We start from the raw sequence: 18,547 nt of genomic DNA, 5'->3' as shown, positions 1-18,547 counted from the left end.
ATGGGACTTAATTTAGCAGCAAAATTTAAGTTAAGAATTTGTAAGCAAAAAAGCAAAATGGATAACGTATGAATTCCCAGAAACAAATGTCGCGGAGCAGATGTGTGTAACAGCAATCGTCTGTCAGCGTCTTCCGTCGGCAGAAATCCGCTTGGAGACAGTGCTGAATTAAATGAGGGACTGGCTGCTCCTCTCAATACAAAGACTACCAAACGAGTAACAGCACCGTCTATCACCGAACTACCACTCCCAGCGGCCCCCGCGCGGGCCTGCCCATGGGAGGTGGCGCTCGTCTCCACCCCGGGGAGCTCCGGCTTCTGGGCGGGAGGGGTTCTGAGTTCGGGCCCCGCCCCGCACCGCTCCCCGCCGTCGCCCTCCTCCAGGGTTGTGGCCACGCGCAGCGGCGGCGGCGGTTCCGCTTCCCCTCCGGCCCGGGCCGTCGCCATTGCCGAAGGCACCCTCCCCTCCCCTCCCTGGCGGCCGCAGGGCTCCGCCGCCGCTGGGCCTAGCGGTAGCAGCGGCTGCTCCCGCGCGGCGTCTCTTCCCGCCCCGCTTCCCTTTCCCTCCCCTCCCCTTCCCGCGCCGCGCGCTGGCCCGGGGCGGCTCCGCAGCCCGCCGGGAGCTCTGACCGAGGCGCCTCGCTGGGCGGGGACCTTCCCTCGCCTGGGGTAAGTGCACCTAGGCCGGCCGGCGCGGAACGCGGGCGGGCTCTCTTCCTCCTCCGTCCTTTTCCGCGGCCTGGCGGGCGGGAGCGGCCCGGGACGGCCGACCTGCCCCGCGCGGGGCCGGGAAGCCGCCACCTGCGTGCCGGGAGCCGCGGCTCCTGGGGCGGTGGCTCATTGTCTGCTCCCCAGGGCCGTTTTCTTCGCTGGCTTTAGCCCGAAATGGGAAGCTTGCTGGGCTGCCGAGGTCTGACTCTTCCTGGACCCAGCCCTGCCCTGAACCGCGCGGCGCCACGGGCTCTGCCGACTCTGGGTCTCCCCTTCCCTCGCGTTTCACCCTCTTCCTTTGCTCCGTTTTCTTAATGCTGGACCAGACTCTCCGGTTTTGTTCCTTGATGTTTCCTCTCTCACTGACTCTCAGCCCCTCCTTGCTGGCTCTCTGTTCACCCCGGTTTCACTGCTCAGGAATATTGTCGCCAGTAGCTTCACTGTTTTCTCAGCTCCAGCCTGCAGCCTCTTCCACATTCCACACTGGTGAAAACGTGGAGCGTCCCGGGCGCTGGAGGGCCCCGCTGACGGGCGGAATTCTCGGAGCTTCTCCTCGCTCCTGCTGGAGCTTCAGCCTAGGGGTGGGATTTGCTGCTTTAGATAACTTAGGCGAAGTTAAGATTGGTTTTACACCACGTCTGGCTTTCTTGGAAACGCACGCACAAACACAAAACGTTGCCACAGATTTCTCTGTGGACTCAACCTTTTGACTGATTCTTTAAAGATAAGTCATCCAAGAACAGAAGCGTGTCCTCGTCAGTGGGTGTGAGGTACCCATCCTTGTATCTTAATTTTAATAGTACTATTCTCTGGGCAGTGTGAGCGTGATGTGTTTTCCCTCGATACATAAGGAACTCCCGTTGAAATCATTCTCTCACTTCTGCGTTACAGGTGATGGGTCGTTTCTTTGTTTTCTTTTTTAACTTTTATAGAAAGACAAAATGGTTAGGCCTAAAATTAGACTACGAAGAGCTGTGTTTTGGATCAAGGTTGTGCACGTCACGTTTTTTTCCCCTGCTGCTTTCGACTCTTCCGCTCTTATAAGTAGGCAGGATATTGAAATGTACAAGAATTTGCTCTGGGGGTTTTGTTTTTGTAGGGTTGTCCAATAGAATAACACTCAATAAAGTTAGATTGGGATGAAGGCAGTGAACAGTAATTTTTAAAGCAGGTTAAAACTTGTCCACTTCGCCAGAAGGTCTTTGGCTTTTGTAAAACCCACTCATGCTCGTGTATATATGAAGGGCCTTTTTCATGTTCTGTTAGGAGAATGGATTTCAGGCAGCTTTTTCACTCTGTCATCCTCGGCTATTAAATCTTTTCGAGCTGTTTATTAGCCAAGCACACCGATTGACCCTTATTATGGAAAGTGAACCTGTGATAGATGTAGGTCTTAAACCAGCTCTCCGATTTGGTAACAGAGGTTGACCTAAATTCAGTGTATTTTGTGTTTTCACTAACTAGCCCATTGTTACCTTTCTCTTCAGCAAGGCTCTGAAAAAAATGGCTCCAATACTCAGCTTCAATACTGTCATCATTTCTTAAATAGTAGTATCAGTTGTCCTTAACTGAGTGGGTGTTTTATTGGCCTGAGGGATTAAGATGTAGAAAGGTTGGAGTTTTGTTGGAGTTTGAAACTTGGTCTGTAGGTGTTGGCTTCTCTGCTAGTTTCTTCTAATCAGCAGATATTTTTATGAAGGAAGAGTTCCTGTGTATTTCACTTCCTTTAGGGCCTTGGTTTATGGTTTACTATCATTCAGAGAGATAACTGGACTCCGTGCTGTTTAATACTCACTTTGCAAACCCAAATTCAAAATTAAGTTTGTAGTTCGAGTATACAAGTGATAGGGCTCTCTGATCTTTATGTTAGACAGGTTCCGAAGTAGATGCGGTTAACAATATTTCTTTTTTTTTTTTTTTTTGAGACGGAGTTTCAGTTGCCCAGGCTGGAGTGCAATGGTGCGATTGCAACCTCCGCTTCCCGGGCTCAAGCTATGCTCCTGCCTCAGCCTGCCGAGTAGCTGGGATTACAGGCACGAGCCACCACGCCCGGCTAATTTTGTATTTTTAGTAGAGATGGGGTTTCTCCATGTTAGTCAGGCTGGTCTCAAACTCCCGACCTCAGGTGGTCTGCCTGCCTCAGCCTCCCAAAATGCTGGGATTACAGGCGTGAGCCACTGCACCGCACCAACAGTTTCTATTTCTTTTCAATTATACTTTTTAAGAGAGACAATTTAGAACTTGTTCAGGTAGCTAAAGAGAAACTTTCAATTATACTTTTCTAATATCTAAGAACTTTGTCAAGTAGCCAAGGACAAAATAAGTAGGTATTGTTAGATTCTTCCTATCTTTTATCTATCAAAATTGATTATTATAATAATACTTGAGATAGCATTTTGTTTGGCTTTCTGACTTTTCCACTTTTGATTAAAATTTGAAACTGGGTCATCTTCAAGACTTTCAGTCGTAAGGGTTTTGATCAGTTTGTTAAGTTTCCAGACTAATCAGAGGGAGGGTATTAATTGCAAATTGTGTGTCCGAGCTCTTTCTAGGATCCTTTTTGTGCCTTAACAGAACAGAATAGGAAAGGAAAAAAAAACCCTCATGGCCCCCCAAAAATAAAATACTGGTTGTTTTCTTCTGTGATCAGAGTTGAGTTTCCTCGCTTCTTCCCTTCTAGGGTCACCTGCCTGGTGAAGGGTAGTGAGTCTGAACATTGATTCAGGATTTCAGTGCTCCAGCCTCCTCTCCCTGAGTTACTTTAGAACTTACTCCATGTGGCCGGGCGCGGTGGCTCAAGCCTGTAATCCCAGCACTTTGGGAGGCCGAGACGGGCGGATCACAAGGTCAGGAGATCGAGACCATCCTGGCTAACACGGTGAAACCCCGTCTCTACTAAAATACAAAAAATTAGCCGGGCGTGTTAGCGGGCGCCTGTAGTCCCAGCTACTCGGGAGGCTGAGGCAGGAGAATGGCGTGAACCCAGGAGGCGGAGCTTGCAGTGAGCTGAGATCCGGCCACTGCACTCCAGCCTGGGCGACAGAGCGAGACTCCGTCTCAAAAAAAAAAAAAAAAGAACTTACTCCATGTATCCCATGTGGTTAGGAGCTGGAGTCCTGTGTTTGAATTCTTGCTGTACTGCTTTATCCTGGGCAAGATACACATTCTTTTCAAGACTTCTCATCTGTAAGGTGGGGATAATAAAAATAATAATACCAGTTTCATAGGAACATTTAGATCAAATGAGGGAATGCCGGTATTCTGTAAGTATAGTTCTTAATAAACGTTAGTTAATAGCCTATTCTTATATGCTGTGGAGTTGATACTCCTAAATTTAGATTTAATACTGCCTTGTAGGCCGGGTGTGTTGGCTCACACCTGTAATCCCAACGCTTTGGGAGGCTGCAGCGGGCAGATCACGTGGAACTAGAAGTTTGAGACCAGCCTGGCCAACATGGTAAAACCTATATTCTTTACTATTCTTTAGTAGAGAATTTAGTATTCTCTACTAAAAATAAAAATACTAGCCGGACATGATGGCAGGCACCTATAATCCCAGCTACTCTGGAGGCTGAGGCAGGAGAATTGCTTGCACCCAGGAGGCAGAGGCTGCAGTGAGCTGAGATCGCGCCATTCTCCTGTCTGCATGATTTTGACTACTCTTAAGTACCTTATGTAAGTGGAATAATATTTTGTGTTTTTATGACTTATTTCACTAATTCTGAAGGTTCATCTGTGTTGTCGCATGTCAGAATTTCTTTTCTTTGGCCAGGCGCGGTGGCTCATGCCTGTAATCCCAGCACTTTGGTAATCCCAGCACTTTGGGAGGCCGAGGTGGGCAGATCATGAGGTCAGGAGATCGAGACCATCCTGGCTAACACGGTGAAACCCCGTCTCTACTAAAAATACAAAAAATTAGCTGGGCGAGGTGGCGGCACCTGTGGTCCCAGCTACTCGGGAGGCTGAGGCAGGAGAATGGCGTGAACCTGGGAGGCGGAGCTTGCAGTGAGCTGAGATGGCGCCGCTCACTCCGGCCTGGGCGACAGAGCAAGACTCCATCTCAAAAAAAAAAGAATGTCTTTTTTTTAGGGTGTAGAGTATTCCCGTGTATGTGTTTACCTGATTTTGCTTGTCCATTGATGCATCAGTAGACACTTGGGTTGCTTCCGTATTTTAGGTACTGAGAATAATGCTACTACGAACGTGGGTGTACAGACACCTCTTTGAGACCTTGTTTTCAGTTCTTTTGGGGACATACCTAGCATGGAGTTGCTGGGTCATATGATAGTGCCGTGTTTCATTTTTTGAGGAACCACTGTATTGCTTTCCACAGTGCCCGTATCACTTTACCTTTCCACCAGCAGTGCACAGCAGTTCCAGTCTCTCTACATTCTTTTTAACATAACTGTTGTTTTTAATAGTAGCCATCCTAATGGGTATAAGGTGGTATCACGTTAGTTTTGATTTGCATTTCCCCAGCAATTAGTGATGTTGAGCCTCTTTTCATGCTGCACTTACTGACCATTTGTATATCTTTGAAAAAATGTGTGTTCAAGTGCTCATGTGTAGGTTTTCGGGTGGACATAAGTTTTCAGCTGATTTGGGTGAATAGGAAGGAGCGTGATTGTTAGAGTGTATGGTAAGAATGTATTTCATTTTGTAAGAAACTATTCAGCTGTCTTCTAAAGTGGCTGCACCATTTTGCATTCCCGCCAGCAGTGGATGTGAGGGTTCCTGTTGCTTCATATCCTTTCCAGTGTGTAATGTTATCATGGTTTTGGATTTTACCCATTCCAGTAGGTAGTAGTGTCTCATTGTTTTCTGTTTGTTTTTTGAGATAGAGTCTTGCTCTGTTGCCCGGGCTGGAATGCAGTGGTGCGATCAGAACTCACTGCAGCCTCGAGCTTCTGGGCGCAAGCAATCCTCTCACCTCAGCCTCCAGAGTAGCCAGGACTACAGGTACGCTACCCTACCTGGCTATTTTTTTTTTTTTAATGGAGTTTCGCTCTTGACACCCAGGCTGGGGTGCAATGACGCGATCTCAGCTCACTGCAACCTCCGCTTCCTGGGTTCAAGTGATTCTCATGCCTTAAACCTCCCAAGTAGCTGGGATTACAGGTGCCTGCCGCCATGCCCAGCTAATTTTTTGTATTTTTTTGTAGAGATGGGGTTTCACCATGTTGGCCAGGCTGGTCTCAAACGCCTGACCTCAGGTGATCCATCCACCTCAGCCTCCCAAAGTGCTGGGATTACAGGCGTGAGCCACTGTGCCTGGCCTGTACCTGGCTAATTTTTAAAGTCCTTTTGTAGACACAGTTCACTCTGTTGCCCAGGCTGGTAGATACTTCTTATGCAGATTTTTTTTTCTAAGTCTGTGGCTTAAGTGCTCATTCTCCCAACTCTGATAATTTTTGTCATGTTTTGATTCAGTGTTATTTGGTACATGTGTAAATTCTACACCTCTCGATCTTTATTATGAATTATACCTCATCCATTCAAACGATTGTCCTATTTAACATTTTTGCGTCTTATATTTTGCTTGTCTTAAATTCCTGTGTGTACTTTCTTTTTTGTTCAATATATTCAACATTATCTTTCCTTACTGTTTTTTGTTGTGTCTTTAAAATTGCATGTAGTTTATTTTTGCTTTATTCCAAAATGAATGCTTAAAACATATTAATATTTTAAAGCATGTTAATGCTTAAAGCATTAAAAATGAATGCTTAAAACCTAAAATAAAGTGTTTTTTTTTTTTTTTTAATCCCGAAACATGTTTATTTTAATAAATGCTTTCTGGTAGGTTTCTGTTATTTTATTTAATGCTTTCTGTTTTTTAATGATTCATTGTTGCTTTTTTAAATTGTTGTAAAATACATGTAACATAAAATTACCATCTTAAACATTCTTAAGTGTACAGTTCTTTGGCATTAAGCACTCACATTGTGGTACAACTTTCCCCACCATCTAGCTTCAGAATTTTTTTCATCTTCCCCAACTGAAACTCGGTACTCATTAGACACTGAACTCCTCATTGCCTACCTCCAACCCCTAGTAGCCTATCTCTAATCTATTTTCTGTCTCAATGAACTTGCCTCTTCTATTTATCCTCTGTATTTCATATAACTGGAATCATGCAATGTTTGTCCTTTTGTGTCTCGCTCATTATTTCATGTGGCACAGTATTTTCAGGGTTCATCCATTTTGTAGCATATAGTATGGGTTCAGTATCCCTAATCTGAAAATCCAAAATCTGAAATGCTCCAAAATCCAACAGTTTCTGAGTGCTGCCATGACATCACAAATGGAAAATTCCATATATAAGTACTTAATGCAAACTGTGTTTCATGCACAAAATTATTTAAAATATTGGCCAAGTGCAGTGGCTCACTTCTGTAATCTTAGCACTTTTTAAGGGCAAGGTGGGTAGATTGCTTGAGGCCAGGAATTCAAGACCAGCTTGGCCAACATGGTAAAACCCCGTTTTCTACTAAAAATAGAAAAATGAGTAGGGTTTGGTGGTGTGCACCTGTAATCCCAGCTACTTGGGAGGCTGAGGCATGAGAATCTCTTGAACCCAGAAAGCAGAGGTTGCAGTGAGCCCAGATCATGCCACTGCACTCCAGCCTGGCGACAGAGCAAGACTGTCCCCCCAAAACACAAAAATTTATATACATATACATAATTACTTTTAGGCTATATATATATAAGGCATTTATGAAACACAAATGAATTTCTTTTTTTTAAAGACAGTTTCGGTCTTATTGACGGAAACTGTCAACAAGACAGTTCGCTCTTGATCTCAAGTGATCTGCCTGCCTGGGCCTCCCAAAGTGCTGGGATTACAGGTGTGAGCCACCACACCCAGCCACAAATGAATTTCATATTTAGACTTAGGTCTCATCCCCAAGATATCTCATTATGTATATGCAAATATTCCAATATTAGAAATCTGAAACAATTCTAGCCCCAAGCATTTTGCATTTTGGATAAGGGATACTCAACCTGTAGTACTTAATTCCTTTTTAAGGGTGAATAATATTCCATTCTATGTATTATACCACTTTCGTTTATCTGTTCACTATCAATGTTTTCTTTTTTTGCTTTGTAAATTGTATTTGGTTTGCTTTTATCTCAGATATTTGGAATGTATATGTTCTGTTTTTTGTTTTTCGTTTTTTTTGTTTTTGTTTTGAGACAGAAGTCTTGCTCTGTTGCCCAGGCTGGAGTGCAGTAGCGCTATCTTGGCTCACTGCAAGCTCCACCTCCCTGGTTCACACCATTCTACTGCCTCAGCCTCCCGAGTAGCGGGGACTACAGGCGCCCACCACTGCGTCTGGCTAATTTTTTGTATTTTTAGTAGAGACGGGGTTTCACCGTGTTAGCCAAGATGGTCTCGATCTCCTGACCTCATGATCCGCCTGCCTCGGCCTCCCAAAGTGCTGGGATTACAGGCGTGAGCCACACCGTGCCTGCCCTACATTCTGTTTTTAAAGTATATTAGCTTAAGTGAATTCAAGTCTAAATCTAAATTGAAAAAAAAATTTCTGATCCGTAAGCCTGAAAAAGAAAATTGTTTTGACTCTTCCTGTATCTGAAGATTACAAGATTTTTTCTATTAACCCTTTCTCACTTTATCCTCCTTTCACCTCCATGGTGAACTTGGGACACAGAATATTGTTAATGTATTTTTTGTATATTTCATGTTTCTAATTCCATCTTCTTTTGGTAATTTTGTTTTATTTGTTTGTTTGAGATAGAGTCTCACTCTGTTGCCCAGGCTGGAGTGCGATCTCGGCTCACTGCAACCTCCTCTTCCCTGGTTTAAGCAATTTTCCTGACCTCAGCCTTTCGAATAGCTGGGATTACAGGCATGGATCACCATGCTCGGCTAATTTTTGTATTTTTAGTAGAGACAGGGTTTTGTCATGTTGGTCTCAAACTTCTGGCCTCAAGTGATCCACCTGCCTTTGCCTCCCAAAGTGCTGATATTAAAAGCATGAGCCACCATGTCTGGCCTATTTGTTTTTGAGACAAGGTCTCCCTCTTGTCCCAAGCTCACCATGGAGGTGAAGAGGATAACATGAGAATGAGTTAAGAGAAAAAAAAAAATTTTTTTTTTTTTTCTTTTTGAAACGGAGTCTCCCTGTGTCGCCCAGGCAGGAGTGCAGTGGTGCGATCTCAGCTCACTGCCACTTCTGCCTCCCGAGTTCAAGCGATTCTCCTGCCTCTGCCTCAGCCTCCTGAGTAGCTGGGATTACAGGCAACTGCCACCAGGCCTGGCTAATTTTTGTATTTTTAGTAGAGACGAGGTTTCACCATGTGGCCCAGGATGGTCTCGATCTTCTGACCTTGTGATCTGCCCACCTTGGCCTCCCAAAGTGCTGGGAATGCAGGCATGAGCCACTGTGCCCTACCTGAGAAAAAAAATCTTATAATCTTCAGATATAGGAAGGTTGCCCAGTTTGAAGTGCAGTGGTGCAACCTAAGCTTGCTGCAGTCTTTCAGGCAGTCCTCCCATCTCAGCCGCCTGAGTAGCTGGGACTACAGGTGGATGATACCACACCTGCCTAATTTTCTGGGCTCAAGTGATCCCATCCTCCTGCCCCAGCCTCCCTACATGCTGGGATTACAGGTGAGAGCCACCACACCTGGCCTAATTATTTCTTTTATCTCAGTAATTACATTTAGTATTAACACAAGTTATTTAAACCTTATTTATATGAATTTATTGCTCATTGCCAGTTTTCTCAGTTTTATATTTAAATTCATTAATGATGTATATCATCTAGTATATGTTTTCAGCTAGTATTTTCACTAGGAGTACCTGTAAGCCACATTTAATGATTTAGATTGCTAACTTCCCTCAGAAAAGCTGTTGATGATGTTCTGCCGCCTTACATTAATCATTTTGTTTTTTTCCTATGCCTGGATGGTGGTAGGAATTTTCCTTTTTCTTTTTTTTAAAATATTTTGACAGATTCTGACTTGTACATGTTCACTAATGTTGCCTGAAGCATTAGTTCCTTATGATCTTTATACTTGGTGCTTTTTAAAAAATTTCCAATGATACTTTTGGTGATTACTTTTGTTTCAATTGTTCTGTTTCCTTCCTTGAAAACATGTGTAATTATTAGGCTGGCTCACCATTTCTGTCCCCTACGTGAGCTGCTCAGATGTTTGCCCTTTTTATCACTCGTTTGATTTCTCTTTTTCACTTCCAATGTTGGCTTTATTTCTGCTATTGCACTCTTAATTTCTTTGTATCCTTTTACAATCTATCTCACTTTTCTTAAATGATCTTATCTCATCCTGGTCTCCTGTCTCCATAGGCGGCCTGTTTTGTGTGGTTTGCCAGATCGTGACGGGAAGTTCCTGAAGTAAGTTAGGTTCTGCTTTTGTGGGAAGGGTGATCTTCCTTGTGGTTTTCTCTTGTTGTTAGGATCAGTGCGGGATTTCTTACTGCTTACTTACCATTGAACAGTAACTGTTACGTCCTATCTGATGTGCATTTGTCAGAAATGTGTGTGGGTTTTTCTTGCCTCTACAGGGGACTAGAGTTCTGACGAAACCACTTCTCAGATGTATTGCCCTGGGATAAATACACAGCTCCCAGCCTGATTTCCAGTGATTAATAGACATTCCTCTTCATATGGTATTCTGGGCTAAGGTAGTAGGATCTTACCCTACCCTGTTTCTGTCTGTGTGAGTCTGAGCTGATGTATGAGAGTGGCCCTGATTTCTAGCATTTGCTGCTGTTAGGGGTTTTCTGATTCTGATGTTACACCCACAACATAACACTCTCCTTGTTACTTCACTAAACCTCGGAAGCAGGGTGTCCTTCCGGTTTTCCTGCCCTTACACAGCCCCGCCCCGCTGGAACCTTACCTGCACACTGGCGCAGACACACACTTCCTGGTTTGCTTTCTGGAATTTGCACCTGGTAGTCTCCCTGAATGTACGTGGAGACATCAGAGAAGATAAGGAACCATGGCTGCCACAAAAACTGCGTCTGTTTATCAGAGGAGTGGCTGACCAATTCTTAATTCCGCCTTGATTCTTCAAAATAGACTCTGGAGTCTCCAAATAAAGGGATGGCTAGTGGAGAGAGAGACAAGGTATCTTCATATGTTCTTTTAGGCCGATGGTTGAACTTTGTTTTATGAGGCAGAGCATGGCTGGGTCACAAGTCTTTTTTCAGTACGGTTGACCTTAAAGCTAGTTGAAATCCTTCAAAGACCTCATATAAATTGTATTGGTGGAGATTTGGGACTTCTGATTTGATACCATTATTTACTAGAGTAAGCCTGTTTCGATTTTTTTGTAACTTAGGTAATCATTTAAGTAGTAATATCAATCTTGACCTTCATCTTTCAATAAAAGATGTTACCTCAGATTGATAGATTTTCACTTCGGTAGTAGGAGAATGGTATCTTGTTCCATTTTGCATCTGTTTGATAAATCTAGTGAGGTTGAAAATTTTTCATGTCTATGGACTCTCCTTCCCCATTTTTCCATTTTGAATTGCTATTTGGGGTTCATGGCCAAAATTAGGGGAAACTAGACTTCAGGGTGTTTACGCGTTTCTTCTTCTGACTTTTTTGTTTTTGTTTTTTTTGAGGTGGAGTTTGGCTCTTCTTGCCCAGGCTGGAGTGCAATGGCATAGTCTCGGCCCTCTGCAACCTGCACCTCCCAGGTTCAAGTGATTCTCCTGCCTCAGCCTCCTGAGTAGCTGGGATTATAGGCATGTGCCACCACGCCCGGCTAATTTTGTATTTTTAGTAGAGTTGGGGTTTCTCCATGTTGGTCAGGCTGGTCTCGAACTCCTGACCTCAGGTGGTCCTCCCACCTCGACCTCCCAAAGTGTTGTGATTACAGTCGTGAGCCACCGCGCCCAGACTTTTTTTTTTTTTTTTGAGACGGAGTCTCGCTTTGTTGCCAGCCTGGAATGCAGTGGCACAATCTCGGCTCACTGCAACCTCCGTCTCCTGGGTTCAAGCAATTCTCCTGCCTCAGCCTCCTTAGTAGCTGGAATTACAGGTGTGTGCCACCATGCCTGGCTAATTTTTGTATTTTTGGTAGAGACGGGGTTTCACTGTGTTGGTCTGACTGGTGTTGAACTCCTGAGCTGATGATCCGTCTGCCTCAACCTCCCAAAGTGCAGGGATTACAGGTGTGAGCCACTGCACCTGGCCCCTTCTTCCAGCTTTTTTAGTAATCTTTCTTTTTGCTGACCTGTTCTCTCCCTGTTCCCTGTCAGGCAGTTTTGAAGCATTTTCTGAGCCTCACCACTTGACTTCCTTCACGCTTTGTCATTGTTTCACTTTTTTAATGTGATTGAGTGAAAGCCAAGGGGAAGAAGAAAAAGAGAAAAAGGGTCACATTTGAGGCCCAGCGCGGTGGCTCAAGCCTGTAATCCCAGCACTTTGGGAGGCCGAGACGGGCAGATCACGAGGTCAGGAGATCGAGGCCATCCTGGCTAACATGGTGAAACCCCGTCTCTACTAAAAAATACAAAAAACTAGCTGGGCGTGGTGGTGGGCGCCTGTAGTCCCAGCTACACGGGAGGCTGAGGCAGGAGAATGGCGTAAACCTGGGAGGCGGAGCTTGCAGTGAGCTGAGATCCGGCCACTGCACTCCAGCCCGGGCCACAGAGCAAGACTCCGTCTCAAAAAAAAAAAAAAAAAGAAAAAAGGGTCACATTTGAATTACAAAATGCCTTTACACTCCCTGTGGCCTCTGTATACAGATCCCTTCCTCTCTCTCTTTTCCTGACAAATTCCTTTTCATCCGTCAAAAGCCAATTCTGGGGTTTTTTTTGCTTAATTACTCTCATCTAAATAGGAACTCTGGGTCCCCCTTTCCAGTGCATTCCACTGGGCCCTGTCAGCTCCTTAACTCATTTCAGAGTAGTCATTGTTATTTGTGAGCTCCAAACTGAGACTCTTTTAGGCACTTAATAAATATTTGAATGAGTGAATAAACTAGGAGTATTAGAAACAAAATGCTTGGGCCCGGTGTGGTAGCTCACGCCTGTAATCTCAGCACTTTGGGAGGCCGAGGCTGGAGGACCATGAGGTCAGAAGTTCGAGACCAGCCTGCCCAATGTGGTGAAACCCCGTCTCTACTAAAAATACAAAAATTAGCTGGGTATGGTGACACGTGCCTGTAATCCCAGCTACTCAGGAGGCTGAAGCAGAAGAATCGCTTGAACTCGGGAGGTGGAAGTTGCAGTGAGCCGAAATTGTGCCACTGCACTCCAGCCTGGGCAACAGCAAGAGTCCATCTCAAAACAAACAAACACAAAAAAAACAAAACAAAAAAGAGAAAGAAAGAAACAAAATACTTGTTCCTTGGTGCGGCAAAGAAATAGCACTCAAGCATAAATTTAATTTTCTCAGCAAGGCAATTTTACTTTTTGCAGAAAGGGTGCTCTCGCAGATGGAACAATGGTCAGAGCACACCTGAACAAGGGAGGGGAACGGGTTTGTATTCCTGACACAGGAATCCAGGAATCCCCTACTGCTGTGTCGTTCCCCTGTTGGCTAGGGTTGGACCGCACAGTCTAAGCTAATTCCAATTGGCTGTTTTAAAGAGACCAGAGGTATGAGCCAGAGTGGCGGGGTGAGTAGTTTAGTGGGAAGGATGGTTAGGAACAGGTAACTAAACGTGACTTAGGTCAGAGCAGGTGACCAGGATGAGTCAGGACGGAGCAGGCGACCAGGGTAACAGATATGAACTACTGATTAAAAGTGGTGGAAAAGGTTGTTGACTGAAACTATGCGGAAGTTAAACTTTAAAATGGAGGACAATACTGGTTCTTTGAAGAGAAATCTAGAACTCACTGTATCCAACAGGAGAGATTTATGAAGAGTTTCTGTTATTTTTTCCATCTATGTCATTTCCCTGCTTAGTAACTTCTAGTGTGAAAATATCAAAAACCGGTATCTCTGAGAAGTGGACTTAGGGTTATTCTTTTTTTACTTTAGACTTTATTCTGGTTTGAGGTTTTTGTGATGCTCATATACTCCTTTTATTATATAAGGATAGAAAAAACTATTAACACCAAACCCTTCAAATTTCCAGGTGCTCCCTATTGCCCAGCACCTGCACCTTTCTGGCCCCACTCAGCCTAGTTTTTTTTTCCACTGCTTGCTACCTCTGGCCTGTGATCTCCTTGCTGTCTCATGAGCTACATCATACTTACTGTTCCTGTTGCCTGGAATCCCATCTTCTGGTTAGGAAGATGATCTGCTATAAATACTGAGAGTACTTGCATTAGAGATTGAATAGTGAGAGTTTAGACTAATGACCTGGGGTCTCATCTTGAACATACGGTGCTTAAGGGATGAGGTTTCTGGGTCAGTTTTGATGAACAAGATAAATGGAGCATTCATTCGTCTTAGCTTTCTAGAATAGTGACCTTAAAAGAGATAGAATAGTGAATGTCTCTTCAAACTTGCTTGGGTCTCCACTAGTCTAAAGAAGGAAAAACCCTTTAATTCTGATGCTGTCACAGATGAAATCCTTCCATTCACTGATGAATTCATTCAAGAAATAATGACTCATCACCTACTCTGGGCTAAGCACAGCGTCCAGTGTGGTGGTGATGTAATGGTCAACAAGACAGATACTCACTGGGTCCGTGCCTGTGGAGTTGGTATGTAGTTAGAGAAGACAGACGTTAAAAAAGCAAATCCAGTGTGATGAATGTTGAGATAAAAGGAAATAAACCTACGCTTGTGGCAATGAAGAGGTGTCAGAGGTTTCCTGAGAGAATGACATTTAAGCTAGTACTTGAAGTAGGTGTTTGCCGGGTGGAGGTGGTGGACAGAAAGTAGAGTCATCAGTTCATTCTGGTGTGTCCATGGCTTTCCTGGTTTCAGCATTAAAGTCCTGTGTCCAGGGAGGTCATGTGTGAAAGCTTCCGATGGCAATTAAAGAAACAGTAAGAACAGAAAAAACTTAAAGCCCAAAGAGGGGAAGACTAAAATGAGATGAGTCTAGAAAGTTAGCAGCCGGATGATGATGCACTGTTGGGCTTTACCTTAAGAACCATGAGAAGGTTTTAAGTAGGAGAATGAAGTGATAGTATTTGTTTTATTTTGTATTGTATTGTATTGTATTTTGTATTTTGAGACAAGTGTCTTGCTCTATTGCCCAGGGTGGAGTGCAGTGGCACGATCTCAGCTCACGGCAGCATCCACCTCCTGGGTTCGGGTGATTCTCATGCCTCGGCCTCCTGAGTAGCTGGAACAGCAGGCACTCATGATCACGCCTGGCTAAATTTTATATTTTTTTCAGTAGAGACACAGTTTCACCATGTTGCCCAGACTGGTCTTGAACTCCTGACCTCAAGTGATCCGCCCGCCTCAGTGTCCCAGAGTGCTGGCATTACAGGCATGAGTCACCACACCCATCCAAGGATGTTAATTTATTAAAAATGAAAAAACTACACATTTTTATTCTCATATTTTTCTGTCACTGGATAGAAATGTTACTAGCAGAATAAATAATCCAGATGCCTGTCATCAGCCTTTTCAGGCATGAAGAGTAAGCATAGAAGGTAGAAGGCATGGCTGTGAGGTCATTCAAGTGATCTTTTCCTGAACACAGCAAATACTATAAATGGTTTTTGTCACTGTGGAAGTAGTCCCATTGTGAGACTGGCTGATTATTCCAGTGATGCTTCCACTCTTCAGATTATTTCTAGAACTCTTCTTTTCTCATTGCCCTGGGAGCCTCTGGCATATTTTTTAGAGTATCTTCTTCACCAGACGCAAACTCTTCATCCTTGCCTCTGCCTCTATTTCAGGTCAATTTCTCTTGCTCTCTGCATCCATGTTTGGCCCAACGTGGTTTCTTTCTTTTCCTTAAAAATTCCTTAAAATTGCCGGGCGCGGTGGCTCAAGCCTGTAATCCCAGCACTTTGGGAGGCCGAGACGGGTGGATCACGAGGTCAGGAGATCGAGACCATCTTGGCTAACACGGTGAAACCCCGTCTCTACTAAAAATACAAAAACTAGCCGGCGAGGTGGCGGACGCCTGTAGTCCCAGCTACTCGGGAGGCTGAGGCAGGAGAATGGCGGGAACCCGGGAGGCGGAGCTTGCAGTGAGCTGAGATCCGGCCACTGCACTCCAGTCCGGGCGACAGAGCGAGACTCCGCCTCAAAAAAAAAAAAAAAATTCCTTAAATTTTGAAAAACATATTCATAGACAGTAAAATTCACCCTTTAAGGTATACAGTTAAATGGGTTTTCTTTTTTTTTTTTGAGATAGAGTCTTGCTCTGTTGCCCATTCTGGAGGCTGGAGTGCAGTGGCGCAATCTCGACTCACTGCAACCTCCGCCTCCCGGGTTCAAGCGATTCTTCTGCCTGGGCCTCCCAAGTAGCTGGGATTACATAAGCGCAACACCACGCCCAGCTAATTTTTGTATTTTTAGTAGAGATAGGGTTTCACCATACTGGCCAGGCTGGTCTTAAACTCCTGACCTTATGATCTGCCTGTCTCAGCCTCCCAAAGTGCTGGGATTACAGGCATGAGCCACCACGCCCAGCCAGTTAAGTGGGTTTTTAAAGTGTATTCACAAAGTTATACAGCCATCTCCACTATCTAATTACAGAATATTTACGTCACTTCAGAGAGAAATACTGCACTGAATAGCAGTCACTCCTTATTTCATGTCCCCCCACAAATAACCGCTAATCTATTTTTTGTCTTATGAATGGAATGATACAATATGTGGTCTTTTGTGACTGGTTTCTTTCATTCAGCACCATGTTTTCAAGGTCCATCCATGTTGTGGCATCTATCAGGACTTCATTCCTTTTTACAGTCAAATGGTATTCCATTGTATGGACGAAAGAGACAGGGTCTTCTGTATTGTCCAGGCTAGTCTTGAACTTCTGGGCTTAAGTGATCCTCCTGCCTCAGCCTCCCAAGTAGCTGGGATGGTGCACACCTGGGTTATTTTCAGTTTTTTTGTTTGTTTGTTTTGAGACAGCGTCTTGCTCTGTCGCCCAGGCTGGAGCGCAGCGATGCGATCTCAGCTCACTGTAGCTTTAGCCTCCTGAGTGGCTGGGATTGCAGGTGCCCACCACCACACCCAGCTAATTTCTCTATTTTTAGTAGAGACAGGGTTTCTCCATGTTGGCCAGTCTGGTCTCGAACTCCTGACCCCAGGTGATCCGCCCACCTCAGCCTCCCAAAGTGCTGGGATTACAGGTATGAACCACTGCACCTGGACTCTGAGCATGATTTCTTACCTCATTGTTCAAATTTCTACAGTCATAAGTAGGCATCATTCATGTGCAGCCACATTATGGCCTGTAACCATGACTGGTCTGTGAGTTCGGGCAGTTTGAATGCATAAGGATGCATTCTTATGTTATCCAAATTGTCTGTGCTTTGCTGGTGAAGATTCTGAAACAAAATGTGTCATTAGAAAGTGTTTACTTGTTCATAAGGGCCTGAAACTGCTGAAGGTGTATGGGATATTTATGAGTCTTGATTCAAAGTGTGAGTTGAAATGTTTGTTGGTGCCTCTGTGTTAAAAGCATTATGTTAAATATGTCAGATAGATACAGAGCTGTATGGAAAGTGTTACCTGCCAGCCAGTTTAAGAAACGTTAGGGCCGGGCACGGTGGCTCACGTCTGTAATCCCAGCACTTTGGGAGACCTGAGATCAGGAGTTCAAGACCAGCCTGACCAACATGGAGAAACCCCGTCTCTACTAAAAATACAAAATTAGCCAGGTGTGGTGGCGTGTGCTTGTAATCCCAGCTACTCGGTAAGGCTGAGGCAGGAGAATCGCTTGAACCCAGGAGGCGGAGGTTGCGGTGATCTGAGATCGCGCCACTGCCTCCAGCCTGGGCAACAAGAGTGAAACTCCATCTCAAAAAAAAAAAAAAGAAGAGAAAATTTAGAAGCCAGGTGACTGAATTTCAAGGAGGTGTGCAAGTACCATATGGTTGGTTGGGACTCTGTCCTTCTGGGTCCAGTCAGGAGAGAGAAGCCATACAGTAATTTGAACATGAAAAAGCGTAATTGACCGACTCTAACAGGGTAATTCAGTAATGAGGGATTAGCCAGTAAAAAAATAAATAGAGCTCTAAAGAATGTTGGAATAGCAAAAGTAAGAGGCAGCTGCTACCCCTAGGGCTGAGATAGACCCCTCGCCCTGCCTGGAGAGAGCATGGTTGTAAATCACTGAATGGCAGAGAAGTTTCTGCCATTTAAGGGTTCTTTGTTGGAAAAGTTGCTGACATCTGCCCTTGAGGGTGCCAAGGAGAATCGTTACCTCTGATACACAGCTGCCCAAAAGGAGTATGTGGGGTGGCTCCCTGTTCCAGTAGACTCAGTGCTGCTGGCCCCCTTCCCTATTGGAGTCTGATGCCGGAGGAGCTGCCTGCCCATCAGGAGTCTTGTGACAGCTGGAACCCGGAAGCCAAACTCCTTGTCTTCTGTAATGTCTCTCCAGCGCCCTGTGTCGACAAAGCTCAGCATCATGCCCTGGCAAAGGAAAAGTGCTGAAAGGCCCCAGATCCATTTTCAGAATGGACAGAAAGGATGAATTTGGAATGGAGAGGCACGAGATCAGTAACTGGCATGAGAATGATATTAACTGCTGTAGGAGCGCAGAGACAGAGGAGAGGTCACATGGCAGTGAAAGAAGTATTTGAGAGAGAGCTTGTCAGATGAGTAGTTTGTTTGTTTGTTTATTTGACAGAATTTCACTCTGTCGCCCAGGCTGGAGTACAGTGGCGCGATCTGGGCTCACTGCAAGCTCCATCTCCCGGGTTCACGCCATTTCTCCTGCCTCAGCCTCCCGAGTAGCTG

At 44.9% G+C, this 18,547-nt stretch overlaps 1 protein-coding gene across 1 annotated transcript in view; it reads left to right on the top strand.

The window, feature by feature from the left end:
- The first annotated feature begins 359 nt into the window (after positions 1-359).
- Positions 360-18,547, top strand: part of PAK2 (p21 (RAC1) activated kinase 2) — a 91,711-nt gene continuing 73,523 nt past the window's right edge. Inside the window, exon 1 of the mRNA XM_023214808.2 lies at positions 360-668. The gene's annotated coding sequence lies outside the window, so the exon portion shown is untranslated. The remainder of the gene's footprint in view (positions 669-18,547) is intronic.

The sequence above is a fragment of the Piliocolobus tephrosceles genome, chromosome 2 (genome assembly GCF_002776525.5).
Source record: "Piliocolobus tephrosceles isolate RC106 chromosome 2, ASM277652v3, whole genome shotgun sequence".
Lineage (NCBI taxonomy): Eukaryota > Metazoa > Chordata > Mammalia > Primates > Cercopithecidae > Piliocolobus > Piliocolobus tephrosceles.
This window is presented reverse-complemented; position numbering and strand designations above follow the sequence as displayed.